We start from the raw sequence: 20,490 nt of genomic DNA, 5'->3' as shown, positions 1-20,490 counted from the left end.
GAAGGCCTAACCAATGCCACAAAGATTTCACCCTATTAGGCTGGTGCCAACGCAGGCTGGAGCAGGGGCGTTACCGCCCACGACGGGGCGAGAGGCGGGCGAGAGGGCGGCGAGACGACAGCGCGGGGCGGTGGATCCACCGCCCGGCGGTAGCGCCCGCTACCGCCCGGCTGCCGCCCACGCTGGCGCCGAGAGGGGGTCGAGAGCGCTGGCAGGTCGGGGCGAGAGCGCGGGCGAGAGGGAGGGGGTAACGGCTAGCTGATGTGGCGCGATCTGATTCGTGCACGTCAGCTAGCCGTTGGGGTAGCCGTTGCTGGCTCAAAAAATTCGAAAAAAAATCCAAAAACCCCAAAATTTCATCCCCACCCCCTATAAATACCCCCATATGGTTTCACTCATTCCACACCTCACTTCATCTCCTCCACTCTCCATTTCCACTCCTCTCAACGCCATGTCTTAGTCTAGCAGCAGTTCGAGCGACGAAATGGAGGGTGATATGATCGGTGCATTCCAGGCGGAGTATGAGGAGGCGATGCTCAACCTCGAGGCGGAGCCAAGACGGCCGCGACGCCATCGAGAGTTCATCAGGCATGATCGTCTGGGTGCCCACGATCGGCTCTACAACGACTACTTCGCCGACGACTGTGATTATCCTCCGAGCTTCTTTCGGCGAAGGTATCGGATGAGGCGATCCCTTTTTCTACGCATTGTGGATAGATTGGGTGAATACTCTCCGTATTTCACCCAAAGAGTTGATACTCTCAACCGTGCTGGTTTTTCTCCCATACAAAAGTGTACTGCGGCTTTGCGTTTATTAGCTTATGGAGCCGCTGCAGATACGATAGATGAGTGGCTTAAGTTAGCTAGAAAAACTTCATCAGATTGTCTAGATAGATTATGTGAAGGCATCATTCACTGTTACGGGGAAGAGTTTTGCCGTCGACCAACTGTCGCGGATACTCAGCGTCTGTTAGCGAAAGCCGAGGAGCGTGGCTTTCCGGGCATGTTAGGGAGCATCGATTGCATGCATTGGCAGTGGAGGAACTGCCCGATGGCGCATGCCGGTCAATTCACAAGGGGAGACATCAAACACCCTACCATAATCTTAGAAGCCGTTGCGTCGTATGATCGTTGGATCCGGCATGCCTTTTTTGGAGTGGCCGGGTCCAGCAACGACATCAATGTACTCAATCAGTCGCCGTTGTTCACTGATGTGCTTAGGGGAGAAGCACCCATAGTGAACTTCACAGTGAATGGACACGAGTAGAACTATGGTTACTACCTTGCCGACGGCATCTACCCCTCCTGGCCGGTGTTCATGAAAGGTGTTACTCTTCCACAAAGTGAAAAGCATCGATTGTTCACTGCTGCTCAATCAGCTTGGCGCAAAGATGTCGAGTGTGCCTTTGGAGTGCTGAAGGCTAGGTTCAACATTCTAGCAGTTCCGGGACGCTCCTACTCGAGGCGTACTCTTGGGTTGATCATGCGTGCATGTGTCATTCTGCACAACATGATCATCAACGATGAGCGTGATACAAATTTGGTGAGCATCTATGAGACAGTTGATTCCAATGTCGGCCCTGCAATACACAACAATGCACCACAAAGCCTAGCAGCCAGGATTCAGATGGACAACGAAATGAGAGACTCACCGATGTATACACAGCTCCAGCATGATTTGATTGAGCATGTGTGGGCTAATGCCTAGATTATGTAATTTTTTCAAATTTTTATGTAATTTTTTTATAATGTAATCGGTAACAATTTTAGTTTAATAAAATAATTTTCTTGCATTATTTTGAATGTTGTAATCTGAAAAAGAAATGCTGATGTCGAGGAGAGAGAAAAGCTGATGTGGAGGAGAGAGAAGTGAGAGCTGGCACTATAGCCCGTGCACTGGCACCGTGGGGTGAGAGCGAGGGTAAAAGCTGACGTGGCGAGGCTATAGCCTGTGATGCATTGGCACCAGCCTTATCCGGTGAGCACCGCCACAAAGGCCTAGCTCACTTGTTCACTAAGGGATTTCCTCGAGACGGAAACTGGGCCTTTACAAGGTTCTTAGGGCACGCATCCACAACCGAATTGGAGGCTCCCAAGGTTGTTACAACACAACAATAAGTATAAATTTAGTAAACAACAATTGGGTTTCCAAATGAAACTCTAGCCAAATGGCCCTCAAGTGAATGCAAGGAAAATTCAAATCTCTTTAGTGAGGATGTAGATCTTGATCTTCTCCTTCGATTCCCCAAAGGTGGTTAAGGGAGGAGATCTAGTGAAATTCTTAGCTCAAATTTAGGGTTTATTCTTGGTCAGGTCGACCAACTTGAGGTTGAAGAAGGGAGGGGCATTTATACCCCTCCACAAATAAAGTTGTTCGAAGAATTTGCGCAAAAGTCCTTAGTTGTTTGGAAATAATCTGGCCCCGGATAATCCGGCTAGGGCGGATAATCCAGTCCCTCCCAAACCTGGATAATCTGGCCCGGAGCTTCAAAACTGCACCCTTTTTACCAGCAACATATGATTCATAACTTTTTGGGGTTAGGTGCTGACAAGACAAACAAATACAATAATTCTACACCACTTCAACATATCATTAGATCATCAATAATGTTGTTATTATCTAACACACAAAACCATAATGGTGGGAAAATGTTTTTCAGTGGCCGAGAAGGCTCTCCTTGCGCGATGGGTGGGGCGGGGCGGTGCCAGACAAGCAGGATGTAGGGGAAGGGAGGGACGGGGTGGAGACGGACACACATGATGCAGTGGGGGGGGGGGGATAGGGCCGATGCAGGGGACGAGAATGCGGGTGGCGTCGGCGAGCAAGGCTATGGGTGGCGGATTGGTGAGGGGCAAACGAAAAAAAGAAGAAGAAAAAAACACGTGTGTGTAACGTGTGTCTACTACCATGATAGTTACCGTCGGCCATGTGAGCCTGACATTAGACCCCCGGGTCAGAATTGTCGTTAGCATGGTTAAATAGATGGATTAGTATATTTTTTTGTCACGATTACTCCGAACCGGTGGTTTTTGTAAAAAATGAAAGGTGATGGATTTTTGTTACCTAGCCACAAGTGTGGTGGGTATAGTAGTTTTCTCCAAAATAATGCATACGTTGACATATGTAGTCATCCATGATCACTAATCCGTATTTACATTTTAGCTTCAAAGAGCATCTCCAATAGGCACCTAAAAAAGGGCACTCTAAAAAAGCTTATAGCGAGCCTGATTTGCCATTTATTTTAACGCGCGAGGCAAGCGACTGCATGCTGTATGTTGTCGTGCACGGATAGCATCGTTTCACCAGACGCACTAAAATGCAGCGCGCACGACAAGTTTGGCGCTTAATCAACATAGGACAATATTAAATAACGAAAATTTTAAAACATAATCAATTAAATTCATAACTTGTTGAAAACAATACATTTGAAATCCACAACATATTTTAAAAGCAAAGAATAGTTCAACACAAACAAGTTTATGGAAAATAAAGTTCGTAGAAACAAATGAGAAATCCACATTACTTCTTCATCACCTTCACAATCATCTTTTGCATCTTCATCTTTTGTTTCATCTCCATCTGCCACTTCAGATGTGTGTGCATGAGTGATATAAAAATCAGAGATGGTGTGAAGCCATAATTCATAGTAAACATAGAGGGCATAGGAGCTACCATGTAAGCCACGAATCCTCCAGGAGGAGCTCCCATGCCCGCTGGAGAGGGTGCGGGAGAAGTTCATTGGTGTCGGCGAGAGGGGCGGTATTGTTGGAATTGAGTGGGGAAGGGGCGGAGTGGCCTTTCATCGCCGGTAGATCGCCTCCACTTGCGCGAGGAAGGTCGAAAGCATGTGCGCACAAGAGGATTCAGCTCAGCGATTGGCTTTCGCACTCATCGTCTCGGTTTGACAAGCTAAGGCTCTGTTTGGGAGCAAAGTTATTTTGAAGTATTTTGGGAATACTTCAGTATCTAAAAATAATAAAGTATTGAATACTTCAAAGTGTTTGGGTCTAACAAATAAATTGGTTTTAGAAACGGAAGTATCTGCAACACTTCAGTTTTTTTTGACGTATCCTAGACTTCAGCCCCGACCTGTTTTTTCCTAAACGGTGAAACGCGAAAAACGCATCTGCCTCCTCGCATCTTCTTCGTCTACGGCTGACTGCGGCGATGTCTTCCTCATCCATGAAGAAAGGAAGCTCAGCACAAGGAAAAGAAGGTTGGTTCTGGTCTATTCTTGTGGGAATCTATGGCATGATTTTTTTTTCCAACTTGATTGTGCCATCACTGCGCTGGTGTGGAGATGAGGGAACCGAGGCGGGCTGTGACGCTGGGCAGGCCACTGCGGGAAAAAGCAGGCCGATTGGCCTTGCCGCGCTACCTTGCCGTAGGCGTCTGTGCGGAGGGAGTGGGCGAGCGGCACGGCTGGGCGGCCATGCAGATCGAGGACATGAATTAGTGTAGATCTATTTCGATCGGTTCGTCGACATGGTGGCTTCTCTGGCTGAAACCAATTCTATATAGTAGTGTGAACAGGAACATGGAGGCAAGCCGCCTGACATGCTATCCTCTGCTGCGGCAGTACGGCTGATCACCTGCTAGCTGCAACTTATCATGGCCTTGTGCAGGTGTATGTGCTTATTAACTAACAATGTTGCTTAGGCTAACAGAAAACATGCACCTATCGTTTCTAGTTTTATGCATTCAACCAGCTGCCTGATGCCTTATATTCCTCTATGACCTACCGATTGTCCTACACCGATTGAATTTTGTTGTAGTAGTAGATGATGTTAACAGATGCCAACATTCATTTGTCATTGTACGTAGCTAGGTAACATTAAATTCAAATGTTATAGCAATACACTATTTAACTTAGGATGGCCATAGTGGGTAGTATCATATAGTAGTATCATGTATCTCGTGATGTGCGCTATGATACAGTATCTACCTATGATACTCTAATCTCCTCTCTCATCCATAATTACCTGCCACATCAGCATTTTTGATGGGGCTAGGATGCATGATACTAGCTATGATACTAGCACTATGGCTAGCCTTAGTAGTTGTGTGAACAGGTGGTACATAGTGAGGCTATACTATTTATGATCTTGCAGAGTGTGTATCAGAATTATTTATGTTTGCAATGTGAAGTCAAATTTTACTCAATATATATAATGACTAATGTTAAATACACTTATTGCAGAACAAAGAGAGCATCATGGACTTTAGGCCAAACATCTTTTCTAGTATTTATGATGAAGGAGTAGGACGATGCGGGAAAGTTCCGCGGCCAAAATGGGTGGACTAAAGAAGGATGGAATGCTATGACACACCGCTTAAATTTGAAGCACCCTGGAGCTGATTTTACTATGAAGGAGGTGAAAGATAGAAAACAGAGGCTCAAGCAGGATCACAATGTGGTTAAGTCTATTTTAGAAAAGAGTGGTTTCGGCTGGGATCCTGAGAAGGGAGTGCCAACAGCTCCAAATGAAAAATGGGATGAGTTATCCAAAGAGCAGCAGAAGTGGCGATACAAAGCATTCCCGCACTATGATGTTTTATATGAAATTTATGATGGTTTGTTCTTGCAATAATACTGATTTTTTTAAATTGTCTCTTATGATGTTACTAACAATGTATTTCCTTTCTACTTAGGTAAAATAGCATTGGGAAAGCATTGCAAAAGGACAACTGATAGTGTTGGCGAGAGGTACAACCTGCCTCATTATCCAGAACATGGAAGCTATACAGATGAAGTTCTAAGGGATACTAGCTTGGATTCACCTGAAGCAACACTATCTGCTCCAAGATCTTCCATGCCACAGTATGACTTTAACCAGAACATATATGAGGATGATGTTGATCTATCATATGCTGGATTCACGGAACCTCAGGGAAGTAATGTACATCAGTCTTCAACTGTGGAAGATCAGACTTGTGTGGAATCACCTCGAAAGAAGAGGCTTCGGAATTCAAAAGGACCCGATGGAGGAAGTGAGAAATCTAAGCCTAAAAAAGCTAAGGACGTTATGCTGGAAAACCTTGTTTCCGTGAGGGAAAAAGAACTCAAGACTTGTGAAGAAATAAAGACGAAGCAAATTGATAGCTACAAAGATGTCAAGATGGCGCAAATGGAAAGAAATGATCCTAAAAATGACCCCTATGGCATGCCCAACTGCATTCAGAAACTGAAAACATTGGGACTTACAGCAAGTGAACTGTATAAGATGATCAACCATCTCAAAGCAGATATGCTAAACGGCCAAACGTTCATGGAAATGGAGGCTGATGTTCTTGACGTGATTATTAAAGAAGTGGTGCAACCACAAGTCTGAATGTTTCAAGGTTACCTAAGTATGAATTAGGGATTTTGTTTCAATAATGGTACACCAATATTTTTTTCTGTATCATCCACTGTTTTTGCTTCTCTCTTATGATGAATTGAAAAGCAGTAGAGTGCCAAATAGACACTCCCTTATTTTATTCATCATGCTACTTCTGAAGTACCAAAATGTTATAAAACAAATTGTAAGGGTATTTTACCCTTATCCATTATTTTGGTAACTATGACACCGTGCTAGTGTATTTGGTCTAATACATATCTACAAGATGATCCCCAGGTATTAGCCAAAGAGGTTTAATGGTGTAACAATGGAACAAGATGGCAATGGGAGACCCCCCACTTCGACGAAGAATCAACAGGGTTTTCCAGTGCCTCGCCGGTCCCGCACCCGGTCGGACCGGCCCCGGCACCGGACGGCTCGGAGGCAACCGGATCCAGCGCTTGTGCCATCCGGCGGAATCCAAGTAAAGGGTGGGAAATCACCCGGTCAGCGTCCGGTCGCCAGCCCGGTTTGGACCGGCCCATCCGGTCCACGACCCGGTTGGACCGGGTTCCAGACCGACCACCCCGGTGCCCAACCGGAGTTTGCACTTGTGACATCCGGGCATGATCCAGTAAGCTCAGAACCTCGTCCGGTCAAGACCCGGTCCCAGCTCCGGTTGAAACCGGCCGTCCCGGTCACAGGGCCGGTCAGACCGGACTGTGCGCCGGCCAGCCCGGTGCCAAATCCGGTCGACCGGCTTCCTCGAGGAAATTGATGATGTGGCAAGTTGCAACGGCCAGTTTTCGAAGAGCACTATAAATACCCCTTCGCCTACCTTGGAAGGGTTAGGCAACACACTACAAGCTGTTCTTGAGCTCTCTCTCTCTTACTCCATTATTAGAAACACCAAAAGCCTCCGATCTCCCTCCTCCTCCACCCAAACTCAAATCCCTCCGGGGAATCACTAGAGGAGGACCCGATCTACTGTTCTACCAAGCCAAATCTCATTCCCCCTTGTATTCATCAAGAAGCTTGCTTCCTAGGGTTCCTTGGAAACCCTAGGTGGGCAAGAGGAGTCCGGAAGCATCCAAGTTGTGGATTTTCTCCGGGCAAGATTGTGAAGGTTTGGAGGCTACCTCAAAGTCTACCACAAGTGAGTGAGCTATTCCTTCGTGGGATAGGCTCCGGAGAATAGGGTGAGCCTTCGTGGCATGGGGAATCCTTCGTGGGACCTCCACCCCTCCAAACGTGACGTACCTTGTTGCAAAGCAAGGGAACACAGGAATACATCCTCGTCTCCGCGTGCTATCGGTTATCTCTAACCGAACTCCTTACTTGTGATTTAAATCGCTCGAGAGAGCCTTCGTGCTCGAGATAGTTGTATCTTCATATAGGTTGCTTCACCTAGTTTGCATTAGGCTCACCTTTATATTCCGCAAAGCCTAATATTGCAAAGAAAGAATTAAAATCTGTAGAAACCTATTCACCCCCCTCTAGGTTTACCATGTCTATACTTTCAATTGGTATCAGAGCCTGGACTCTTTTTAAGGGCTTCACCGCCTTAAGAGTGAGATGGAAAAACTATTCGAGGGTCTAGATGAAAACTCTAACCTTTCGGTTAAAGAGATGAAATCTAGATTCTTGGCATATGATGCCGAGAAGAAGAAAAAGGAGGATGAGCTACAAAGCCAAATGGCAGAGATGTCTACCATGCTTAAGAACTTGACTAGTGGGTCTCCTAGTACGGCTTCGGCCTCACTAGGGAGCTATCGCGAAGTCAACCATGACTATCCCAAAAACACTTCACCCATGTCTCATATAAACCATAGTGGGAATGTTCCCCATTTTGATGGAACTCACTTTCCTTTTTGGAAATCTTCTATGGAATCTCATATTCGCAGTACGCAGCGTGGAGTTGTGGGAGATCATTGTTCATGGATACCGGGAGCCACAAGATCCCATTCGGTTGACCTCCACCGAATTCTACAACCGTCAACTCAACGCCTCCGCCCGTGACAAGATTAGGAGTGGCATCAACCGCAAGCTCCTTGATCAAGTCAATGACATAGAGTCCGCTAAAGAGTTGTGGGATCGAATCGTAGTACTCCAAGAGGGAACTGATTTGATCCAATCCACTCTTTATGAGACCACAAAGCAAGAGGCTCATCAATTCATGATTCGAGAAGGAGAGTCCGTGGCCGATGCTTATGCAAGACTCGGTGCTCTTAGAGTAAGGGTCAAGGGGCTTGGTGTGGAGAAGTACAATGACGGCTTCGAGATGAATGAAGCATTTATAAAGTCCAAGGTCATTGCTATGATTGCCGTCAAACAAGAAGACACCAATCTTGCACTCAACTTACAAATCATGACCAAGAGTGCCGACCTCAACTCCGATGATCTAGTCTCCTATGTGGCCGCCAATGAAAACATGGCCAAAGAGGGAAAGAGGCTCATGGCAATGAACCGTGTTGATGAAGCCTCACACAACCATGAAGCGCCACGCAATCTTGCTCTCAAAGCTAGGGCCGATCATGGAGAAGAAGAAGAATATGAATTTGAAGAAGAGGAAGAGATGACCTCAACTAGTGACATTGGTACCGACTTTGCCTTCTTTGCCAAGAAGTACAAGGGAAAGCTTCCAATGCTCTTCAATGACAAGAAGAAGAAGAGAACTTGCTACAACCGTGATGAAGATAGCCACTTTGCAAATGAGTGCCCTTATGAGAAAAGGGTAGACAAGCCAAAGTTCATCAAAGGGGTCAAGCCAAGGTTGAAGCCAAACCCAATCAATGATCGATACAAGAAGAACAAGGGAAGGGCTTTTGTTGGAGCCGAGTACTTGTCCGATGAAGAAGAGGAAGATGAGGAGAAAGAGGCCGGAGTGGCCGGTTTGGCTTTCTCTAAGCCCGGGTCACTCTTCACATATGACTACTCCAAGGATTACTCCACGGAGAGTGATGTTGGTTCTTCCTTCATGGCAAGAACAACTCAAGATGATGACTCCGATGACTCTCTCCCCTCTACAATCGTTGGCTCTTGCCTAATGGCAAGAGAAACCAAGGTAATGGAACCTCCACCTTCTCTATCTAGTGTTCTTGATGATGAAAATGAAAATCAAGATGAATTAATTGTGCTTAAGGAACTTTACAATGTTAGATGCACCCTTCGTGGTGAAGCTCTTGTCAAGTTTGATTTCTTGATGGACTCTCTCAAAGAAAAGGATGGGTCCATTGAGGAATTAGAATATCAATTGGATGAAAAGGAACGGAGATTCAATCTCCTAAGACAAGAGCTAAAAACCGAAAGGTGCATATCTCAAGGCCTTAAGCAACAAATTGAAACTTATGAACTTGATAAAGTTAAGGACCTAGAAACTATTGATAGGGCTCAATCTTTGACTCAAGTGCTCCATGCCTCAAAGGAGGAACTTGAAGTTGCTCATGCTTCTCTCACTAGGGATCTTGACCACCTTGAAAGAGCTAACAAGCTTGTTAAGGATGAGCTCAGGAAACTTGGAGAGAACCATGACCTACTCCAAGAAACCTACACAAAGGCACTTGAATCAATGAAGGATCCCATTGTCTTTGAAAAACTTGCTAGTTCACTTCTTTTACTAGTGAGCATGCTAAGCTTGTTGAGGAACATGTTCGTTTACAAGAGGAACTTCCTTGCATGTTGAGACCAATGCATATCTTGAATCCTTGGTGACTAAATATGGTCTCGACTATCATCCTAATGAATCTTCTTGTGAGCAAGCATCTATTCTTGAGGAAAATGTTAGGTTAACAAAGGAACTTGCCAAGTTCACCACCGCCAAGAACAAGATGGGATTGGATGACCTCTTGAGTAAGCAAAGGTCAAACAATCAAAAGTTTGGACTTGGATACACTCCCAAGTCCTACAAGAAGAACAACTACAAGAAGGAGAAACCCGCTCAAGATAAGAACAAGAAGGTCACTAATAATGGCAAAGCCTCAAAGGGCAAAGCCACTAGTAGTGACCGCACGGGGCCAAACGATCACTATGCATTATTTGTTGATTATTATGGTGATGTCTATGCTAACTATGTTGGCCCTCCTAATGGCTATGCTTATAGAGAGTACTCAATTTGGGTACCAAAAGATATTGTTGCCATTGCAAAGGAACCCATTAATCGATGGGTTCCTAAATCCTCTACTTGATTTTGTAGGGGTATTCCTTCGGTGGTCCAAAATGGGTGTTTGATAGTGGATGCAAGAATCATATGACCGGAGGAAGAGGTGTGCTTGATCAATTCATTGAAGACATCAACAAGAAGTCAAGCATTACCTTTGGTGATAACTCAAAGGGAAAGGTACTTGGGTATGGCAAGGTAGCAATCTCTAAGGACTTGTGCCTTGAGACTGGTTATGCTTGTTGAATCCCTTGGCTACAAATTACTTTCTATATATCATCTTGCCGATGCCGGTTACAATTCATATTTTACTAATTATTGTGTGAAAGTCTTTAGGAGTGACAATCTCAAATTGGTCCTCGTTGGATATGTGGAGAACAACCTTTACGTGGTTGACCTCTCGAAAGAGAGCCCCTCTTTCTCCACATGTCTAATGGCGGCCAAGCATGACGAAGGTTGGTTGTGGCATCGCCGCCTTGGTCATGTTAACATGAGAAATCTTAAACAACTCCTAAAGGGTGAGCATATTGTGGGACTAACCGGCATTTCTTTTGAGAAAGATCGTGTTTGTAGTGCATGTGTAGCCGGAAAGCAACTCAAGAACAAGCATACTATCAAGAGTATTGTTACCACATCTAGGCCTTTGGAGCTCCTTCATTTGGATCTCTTTGGGCCATCACATTATGATACTCTTGGTGGGAGCAAGTATGGACTTGTCATTGTTGATGATTACTCAAGATACTCTTGGGTCTTTCTCCTTAAGTCTAAGGACGAGACTCATAGAGAGTTCATCATCTTCGCCAAGAAAGCTCAACGCATGTATGAATCCGAGATCAAGGCAATTAGGACCGACAATGGCACCGAGTTCAAGAACTACACTATGCAAGAGTTTGTTGATGATGAGGGCATCAAGCATGAGTTTTCGGCGCCATACACCCCTCAACAAAACGGTGTTGTTGAAAGGAAGAACCGGACTATCATTGAGATGGCAAGAACCATGTTGAGTGAATTCAACTCACCCCACAACTTTTGGGGAGAAGCCATCTCTACGGCCGTCCACTACTCCAACCGGCTCTTCCTCCGTCCCCTCCACAACAAAACCCCATACGAGCTCCTTACCGGTAACAAGCCTAACGTCATGTACATTCGTGTTTTTGGATGCAAATGTCTTGTTAAAAACAACAAAGGAAAGCTCGGTAAATTTGAAACTAGAACAATAAAGGGTATATTTGTTGGATATGCGGAGAACTCTCACGCCTATAGATACTACAACCGGTCCACCGGGACTATTGAAGTATCTTGTGACGTGGTGTTCTTGGAGGATAATGGCTCCCAAGTGGAGCAAGTTGTTCCATGTGTTGCAGGTAATGATGATGATCCATCTAGTGCCATCAAGCATATGGGCATTGGACACATCCGGCCCATGGAGGTTCATAATGATGATCAAGATGATGGAGTAGATGTTTCAAGCACGCCACAAGTGGAGCCTAGCTCAACTCAAGCCGAACCATCAAGTGCAACTCAAGAACCATCCTCTACTCAAGATGAGTCACAATCCGAAGAACAAGAAGAAGATCCTCATTCCAAGGAGCAAGATCATGATGATGATCAAGAAACATCCTCAACTCATGATCAAGCTCAAGTGGTCCCTCATGATCAAGTACTAGCAAGAGATGAATTCATTGATCATGAAGGAACCGTTCGGAAGATCAAGGCCGCTACAAGGGCAAGTGACATGAAAGTGGATCAAGTCCTTGGTAGCATCTCAAGAGGAGTGGTAACTCGTAGACACCATGCATTACTTATCACTTATTGTCAACATCATGCTTTTGTGTCTAGTTTTGAACCACTTAAGGTACATGAAGCCTTGGTCGATCCGGATTGGGTAATTGCCATGCAAGAAGAATTGGAGTGTTTCACTCGTAATGAAGTGTGGTCTCTAGTTGAGAGACCCAAGGATCATCGCATCAATGTCATTGAGACCAAATGGGTATTCAAGAACAAGCAAGATGAGAATGGCATTGTCATACGAAACAAAGCAAGGTTAGTGGCGCAAGGGTTTGCCCAAATAGAAGGTATGGATTTTGAGGATACCTTTGCGCCGGTAGCCCGTCTTGAAGCTATTCGTCTTTTGCTTGCATTTGCATCTTTCCACAATTTCAAATTATATCAAATGGATGTGAAAAGTGCATTTTTGAATGGTCCCCTAAAAGAAACCGTATGTGGCTCAACCCCCGGGTTTCGAAGACCCATGCCGACCCAACCACGTGTATTTACTCCATAAGGAACTCTACGGTCTCAAGCAAGCTCCACGTGCTTGGTATGAGTTCCTTAGGGATTTCTTACTACATGATGGGTTATGCATGGGTACGGTCGATTCCACCCTTTTCACCAAGCGGGTTAAAGGGGGTGGCCTCTTTATATGTCAAATATATGTTGATGATATTATCTTTGGTGGAACTAACCCCAATCATAACAAAGCTTTTGAGCTATTGATGACTAGGAAATTTGAGATGTCCATGATGGGAGAGTTGAAGTTCTTTCTAGGCTTCCAAGTGAGGCAACTTGCAAAAGGCACCTTCATCTCTCAAGAAAAGTATGTGAGGGACATGCTCAAGAAATTCAACATGAACAATGCGAGTCCAATGAAGACACCCATGCCCGTAAAGGGGCAACTTGGTTCATGTGACGGTGAGAAGGATGTGGACATAAAGGTATACCGCTCCATGATAGGATCCTTGCTCTACCTTTGTGCCTCTAGGCCGGATATAATGCTAAGTGTAGGGATGTGTGCTCGTTTTCAATCCGCTCCCAAGGAGAGCCATTTAGTGGCGGTCAAATGGATTCTAAGATACCTTGTTCTCACTCCTACTCTCGGGCTATGGTATCCAAAGGGGTCAACCTTTGAACTCATTGGCTATTCGGATTCCGATTGGGCCGGTGATAAGGTTGATCGGAAGTCTACCTCCGGGGCTTGCCAATTTATTGGCCGGTCATTGGTGAGTTGGTCATCCAAGAAACAAAACTCCACCGCCCTATCCACCGCCGAAGCCGAATACATATCCGCGGCATCTTGTTGCACTCAATTGTTATGGATGAAGCAAACCTTGAAAGACTATGGTGTGTCTCTTGGTACGGTGCCTCTTCTTTGTGACAATGAAAATGCAATAAAGATCGCCAACAACCCGGTTCAACATTGTCGCACCAAACATATTGACATTCGCCATCACTTCCTACGTGATCATGTTGCCAATAAGGATATTGATCTCACTCATGTGGGAACAACCTACCAATTGGCGGATATTTTCACTAAGCCTTTGGATGAAGCCCGCTTTGTTAACTTGAGAGGAGAACTTGGTATTCTTGACCCTAAAAACTTGGATTGATTAACTTCTTGCACTATATTCTTGCATTTATCTTGCTATCTAGCTTAGAGGCATAGCACATATGGGGATTGTCATCCTACCATGTCTTGGTACGATGCATACCTATGTGTGCAACATAAATAGACCCAATGTCATTATATGGACCCAAGCATGTCTCTTCGCGGTCTCATGACATTTGCGCTTTCACATAGGGGGAGTAATCCCCCGCCCCTCATTGAGCCTTTATTACAACTTGATTTGACTATATAAGGCCAAATGATCTTATTGCAAACATCATTTCCAAATGACTTATGATTCTTGATATACACTTCGAATCATGCCCATTGTTGCTATTCACATCTTGTTTGGATTTTCTCTCCAATGGGTATGCCTAGAGAACTTTGTGTTTCCAACCCCATGTCTATGCTCATCTCATCATAATCTATCTATCTATATGTACATGTCATCATATGAGCACTCACACACATTTACACAAAGATTAGGGGCAAAACGAGGCAAAATGATACAATTTTGGGAAAACTGACTTCGGCCGGTCACTGGCCCGGTCGGACCGGCCTGTGCGCCGGGACGTCCGGTGTCTGGCCCGGTCGACCGGGCCAGCAACCGGTCGTGCGGCTGTTATGTCTTGGAGGAGGATACCCCTTGGGGGTCTTCTTCCTCATTATCCCCCACCTCCAAAACTTCCATGGCCGCCGCCTTCCCCATCTCCACCACAGCCTAGGCCCTTCCCACCACTAGTTTCTCCTCAAACTACACCAAACCGTAGATCGGGATCTCTCAAGCTTCTTCACCAAAGGATTTGGTCCTTCTCAAGCTCGTTTGGGAGATCTTGGGGATTTGGCCCTCAAGCCCTCTTCACGTGTTCTTCTTGCTCACTTGGGCAAAAAGGACAATGTCTTCGGGTAAATCTCCCTTCCATTCCCTATCCTTCTTGCTTTCCCTCTCCCATTGTCACATGTTGAGGAAAGTTGAGAAAAGTTAGGGTTAGGGTTAGGGTTTGTAAGTCATCATGCCATCTAGAGTGTCTCACACCCCTATGCACATTATTCACTCCCTTGGTATAGCCTATGTTCAAGTTTGTGAGTTTTTGCATGATTTTGTGGTCGAATTTCTGGGCAAACATCACAAGTCAGCAGCACCCGGTCTCAGACCCGGTCGACCGGCCTCTCAACCGGCCGTTCCGACGTGCCGCCCGGTCAACCGGATTTTCAACCGGCTCGTCCGGTCTAATATCCGGTCCGACCGGGTCGTGCGCCGGCCCGCCCAGTTCTTCGCACAAAATCATCGAAACACTTGGATATATGCTATGTTTCTTATACTGATGACATGTACACTTACCCCATTGCTCTCCTCGCTCTATATTGCTTATTCACAGGAGATTGGAGCGGTGAGGACCGTGACACCACTGCCAAGAGAGGGAGGCATGCCGGGCACCCACCACGACGTACTAGCGGTCGTGTGCCTACTGATGGTACCTCCTCTGGCCGAACCAAGTCGGTTCCCAACAGGAAGAGAGATAAGCATGCAACACAGGAAGAAGATGAGATCTTGCCAACATATAATGTTGGCGATGTACAAGTTGGGGCATGGAGAAGACTTAGAGAGTCCAACCCCTATCGCTTTGCGGAACCCACCTACACAGGGGGAGATGGCTTTTTCTGGACTAATACACAGCAGAGGATGTGGGAAGAGTACTATGACACCCAAGATCACATGAAGACTGGTACCTTTGTTATGCCCAAGGCCATCAAGAATGTTCTTGCACTGCATGAAGACACCACGTTTCGCTTTGCGGTTGAGACCTTGAAGCGGATGGGGTTGTATGAGCTTATGTGCCTAATGCCCACTGATGAGTGCTATTGTCCGATCTTGGTGAGGCAGTTTCATTGCACAGTCTTTTTCCATGATGATGCAGCTCGGACTATGACTTGGATGACTGGCAAACAGAAATACACTTGCAACTATCTTGATTTCTGTGAAGCCCTGGGGTTTGGTGGAGGTCGTGCTCGTGGTTTCAAGATATACTCTCAGCAGAAGTTCACCAAGGGAGACATTGCCTTCTGCTATCCTTCGAATCCCACGGCTAGTCCTCCCACTATTTCTGGCATGTACTACTCCTACCTGCTACTTGCCAAGCTCTTCCGTGAGACCCTCATCAGCAAGTCCGGCGATACAAGTGAATGCCGTGGCTATCATCTGAACTTGATGTACTACTGCCATCCCGAATACCGGAAACTCATTGATGGGTGTGATTTCCTCTACTGCGAGCTGCGGCGATGTGTTCGCGAACGGATGACACCTAACTTTGCTCAATATGTTCAGCTGCTCATCAACAGGGTTGTGCCAGCACCTCTCAATACACAAGGTGAAAGGGTTAGGATGGAAGCATTCAGGGTTCCTATCCAAGGTGACAGACCAGATGTCCCTGAAATGATGCCCTATGAGCGCCGGTCCAAGGAACGCAATGACCCTGCTAGCTCAAGCTACTCTAGCCGCCCACAGCATGGTGTCTCACGGTTCTTCTCTAGCTTATGGCAGATGTGCAAAAACACCAATGATGTTGCACACCAAAGTCTTGCCTTGAACCAAGAGACGAGGAGGCGCCAAAATGAGTTCATGTCTGCTAGGAATGCACCTGTTCCTCCTCCTGGTCCTGAGTTGGAGCCCGTACATGCACCTAACTGGGAGATGCCTCTTCTCACTGATCAGATGTTCCAGAATTTTGACCCCTCCTTGTACACCTTTGGCGGTCCTCCTCCTCGGCCTGCTCGTGTCCCTACTGATGATGATGCTGAAGAGGATGAAGGTGCTACTGATACGCGTGATGATGGCGAGAGCTCATACTCCACCGGGCATGAGTTCTATTGATGGGTCCGGTAGCTTCTCTCCTCTTTTCTTCGCCTTTTTGGTGTTCCGATGCCAAAGGGGGAGAAGAGAGTAGAGTCTAGGATTCACGGGTGTTGCTTTGGATGTCACAAGCCATGGGTGTTGCTTTATTTGATTCTTATATGGCTTGTGCTTCCTTGCTTTTATCGTTTCAAGAACCATTTGCTATTTTAAGTAATTCATGTATGGACATGTACCTATATGCTTAAACTCTACTATATGTGCTACTCTATGTTAGGATGATTATGTGTGTTATGCTTATATATCTTGATATGCACATCTCCATACCATGCTTGTTTCCTAAAGATATTGGGGGAGCTTCTCATGTTCCACAAAGGTTGCACTTTGCATTCAAACGCAAATTCTCCAAGTGCACACGTTATGGGGGAGCCGTCTCAATATCTTATATGGAATCAAGGTTTAAAGCTTATCATAATATCTCTATGTGACTCTAGCTCGGTTTGTCATCGTTTACCAAAAAGGGGGAGATTGTAAGGGTATTTTACCCTTATCCATTATTTTGGTAACTATGACACCGTGCTAGTGTATTTGGTCTAATGCATATCTACAAGATGATCCCCAGGTATTAGCCAAAGAGGTTTAATGGTGTAACAATGGAACAAGATGGCAATGGGAGACCCCCCACTTCGATGAAGAATCAACAGGGTTTTCCAGTGCCTGGCCGGTCCCGGACACGGTCGAACGGCCTCGGCACCGGACAGCCGGAGGCAACCGGATCCGAGCGCTTGTGCCATCCGGGCGGAATCCGATAAAGGGTGGGCAATCACCCGGTCAGCGTCCGGTCGCCAGCCCGGTCTGGACCGGCCCATCCGGTCCACGACCCGGTTGGACCGGGTTCCAGACCGACCACCCCGGTGCCCAACCGGAGTCTGCACTTGTGACATCCGGGCATGTTCCAGTAAGCTCAGAACCTCGTCCGGTCAAGACCCGGTCCCAGCTCCGGTTGAAACCGGCCGTCCCGGTCACAGGGCCGGTCGGACCGGACTGTGCGCCGGCCAGCCCGGTGCCAAATCCGGTCGACCGGCTTCCTCGAGGAAATTGATGATGTGGCAAGTTGCAACAGCCAGTTTTCGAAGAGCACTATAAATACCCCTTCTCCTACCTTGGAAGGGTTAGGCAACACACTACAAGCTGTTCTTGAGCTCTCTCTCTCTTACTCCATTATTAGAAACACCAAAAGCCTCCGATCTCCCTCCTCCTCCACCCAAACTCAAATCCCTCCGGGGAATCACTAGAGGAGGACCCGATCTATTGTTCTACCAAGCCAAATCTCATTCCCCCTTGTATTCATCGAGAAGCTTGCTTCCTAGGGTTCCTTGGAAACCCTAGGTGGGCAAGAGGAGTCCGGAAGCATCCGGGCTGTGGATTTGCTCCGGGCAAGATTGTGAAGGTTTGGAGGCTACCTCAAAGTCTACCACAAGTGAGTGAGCTATTCCTTCGTGGGATAGGCTCCGGAGAATAGGGTGAGCCTTCGTGGCGTGGGGAATCCTTCGTGGGACCTCCACCCCTCCAAACGTGACATACCTTTTTGCAAAGCAAGGGAACACGGGAATACATCCTCGTCTCCGCGTGCTATCGGTTATCTCTAACCGAACTCCTTACTTGTGATTTAAACTGCCTGAGAGAGCCTTCGTGCTCGAGATAGTTGTATCTTCATATAGGTTGCTTTACCTAGTTTGCATTAGGCTCACCTTTATATTCCGCAAAGCCTAATATTGCAAAGAAAGAATTAAAATCTGTAGAAACCTATTCACCCCCCTCTAGGTTTACCATCTCTATACTTTCACAAATAAATTCTACTTAAAACAATATGGAAATACAGAAAATCATGCAGTATTTCTTCTGTTCCGTCTAAGATAGTCTTGATACTCATCCCACATTGCATTAGCTATTTCTTCCCTTTTTGCGTTACCAAGTGTTCGCCGCACATTGAGATAATGTATATCGCTCGTATACTGCTTATCTCCGCTAGGGACATCAATTATTTTGTTTGGATCAATATCTGATTCAACTTCATCCGACCAATGTTCGCCACCTTCATTAGTGCAAATAAAATTATGAAGAGCACAACATGCTATTGCAATTTCTGCTTGTGAGTCGATGGGGTATTGTGTAGCACACTTCAGAACTGCAAAACGCTTCTTCAAAGTACCAATGATACGCTCAACATGATTAGGAAGTTGTGCATGCCTTAAATTGAATAGTTCTTGAGGGTTTTTCGGCCTCAGATTGCTTCTTCCTTGCTCTTGCAAATGGTACCTCACATTGCGATAAGGTGCGATGAAGTTAGGTGTGTTCGCATAACCTGCATCCACCAAATAAAATTTTCCCTCGGGGACATAGAAATTGTTTTGAAGTGCATCTTGTAGCACTCGAGCATCAGAAGCCGATCCTTCCCATCCGGCGCTGACATGCACAAAATGATTTTCAAAGTCACATGCAACCATAACATTTTGTGACAATGTTCCTTTTCTATTACGGTAAGGATCTTGCTCCGTTGGAGATATGCTAACCGGAATGTGTGTCCCATCTATGGCTCCAATGCAATCCTAGAGAGAAAAACATAATAATATGCCAAAACGTACATTTATATTTAGCTATTATCATTAAAAAGGATATACAAGACAAATAATACCTTAAAATATGACATGAATTTTGGGTTGCTTGCAACTTTGAAAGGAACATTGATTGGAGGTAATTGTATTATGCTTGTTGATAATATCATGAGTGCGTTCAACACAATATGGAAATAGCGGCTTATGGTCTCACCACTATGCTGAAACTGCCCTTGAAGTGTACGATTGCTTGCATTCTTAGAAACGGCATATAGAAAAATGGCAACTTGTTTTTCGATGGAGACAAAATCTGTATCTCTTAGAAGGCATCTCTCTCGAAGGCACTCCACCAAGTTATGAAAGATATATTTTTCCATCTGAAAATCTCGTTTACATCTCAATTCATGACGCTCTAGAATTTCTTTGACGTACATATCACCCGTAAGAATGGAAGTATGAATACATGTGCGGTTGGCTGAGATTTCTTCCCTAGCATATAAAGCTTCGATGATGGCCAATTCATCATCTTCTCTATGTTTGCGCATCAGAAAGTTTCCCCACATTATTAAAAATGTTTGCTTGATAATATAACACACCTGTTAACATGTTGCATATCACATCTCCATTAAAAAAATGCAAGTACTTGTATATAGCTGTACTATGGCTGATCGATACATGAGAGTCAATCTGGAAGTGCATCTATGTAGTTCCATGTACTTTGGATCTATGTAGACCAAGCATCAATGCATATGCGTGGATTTTGCGGCCAGGTGTAAGGTGTGATTTTAGCATCATGATGAGGCAGTAGGCACTAGTCTGTATGAATTTTGCCGCACCATGGCACAAATATATCGATCTCTTTTCGTTTTTTTCCATTGGATGACTACTCCACATTCACGAGGACACAAAATATAGAACTAGATATATAGCTATAACCAAGGACTAACATGGCATGATCGATACAAGGTTCGGAGATGTACCTCCTTCCACGGACGGTAGCGCGGCAGGCCGGAATCTACACCGACGATGTTATACCAGAGGACTCACCTTGATAGTAGAAGCGTACAAAGCCATAATTTATAGGTGTCTCAGTTAAATTAGTTGGAGGTGACCCATTCAAAGTGAGCAACTCACGCTCAGCCATGCATGCAACAACTATGCAATC

The sequence above is a fragment of the Lolium rigidum genome, chromosome 3 (genome assembly GCF_022539505.1).
Source record: "Lolium rigidum isolate FL_2022 chromosome 3, APGP_CSIRO_Lrig_0.1, whole genome shotgun sequence".
NCBI classification, from domain to species: Eukaryota; Viridiplantae; Streptophyta; class Magnoliopsida; order Poales; family Poaceae; genus Lolium; species Lolium rigidum.
This window is presented reverse-complemented; position numbering follows the sequence as displayed.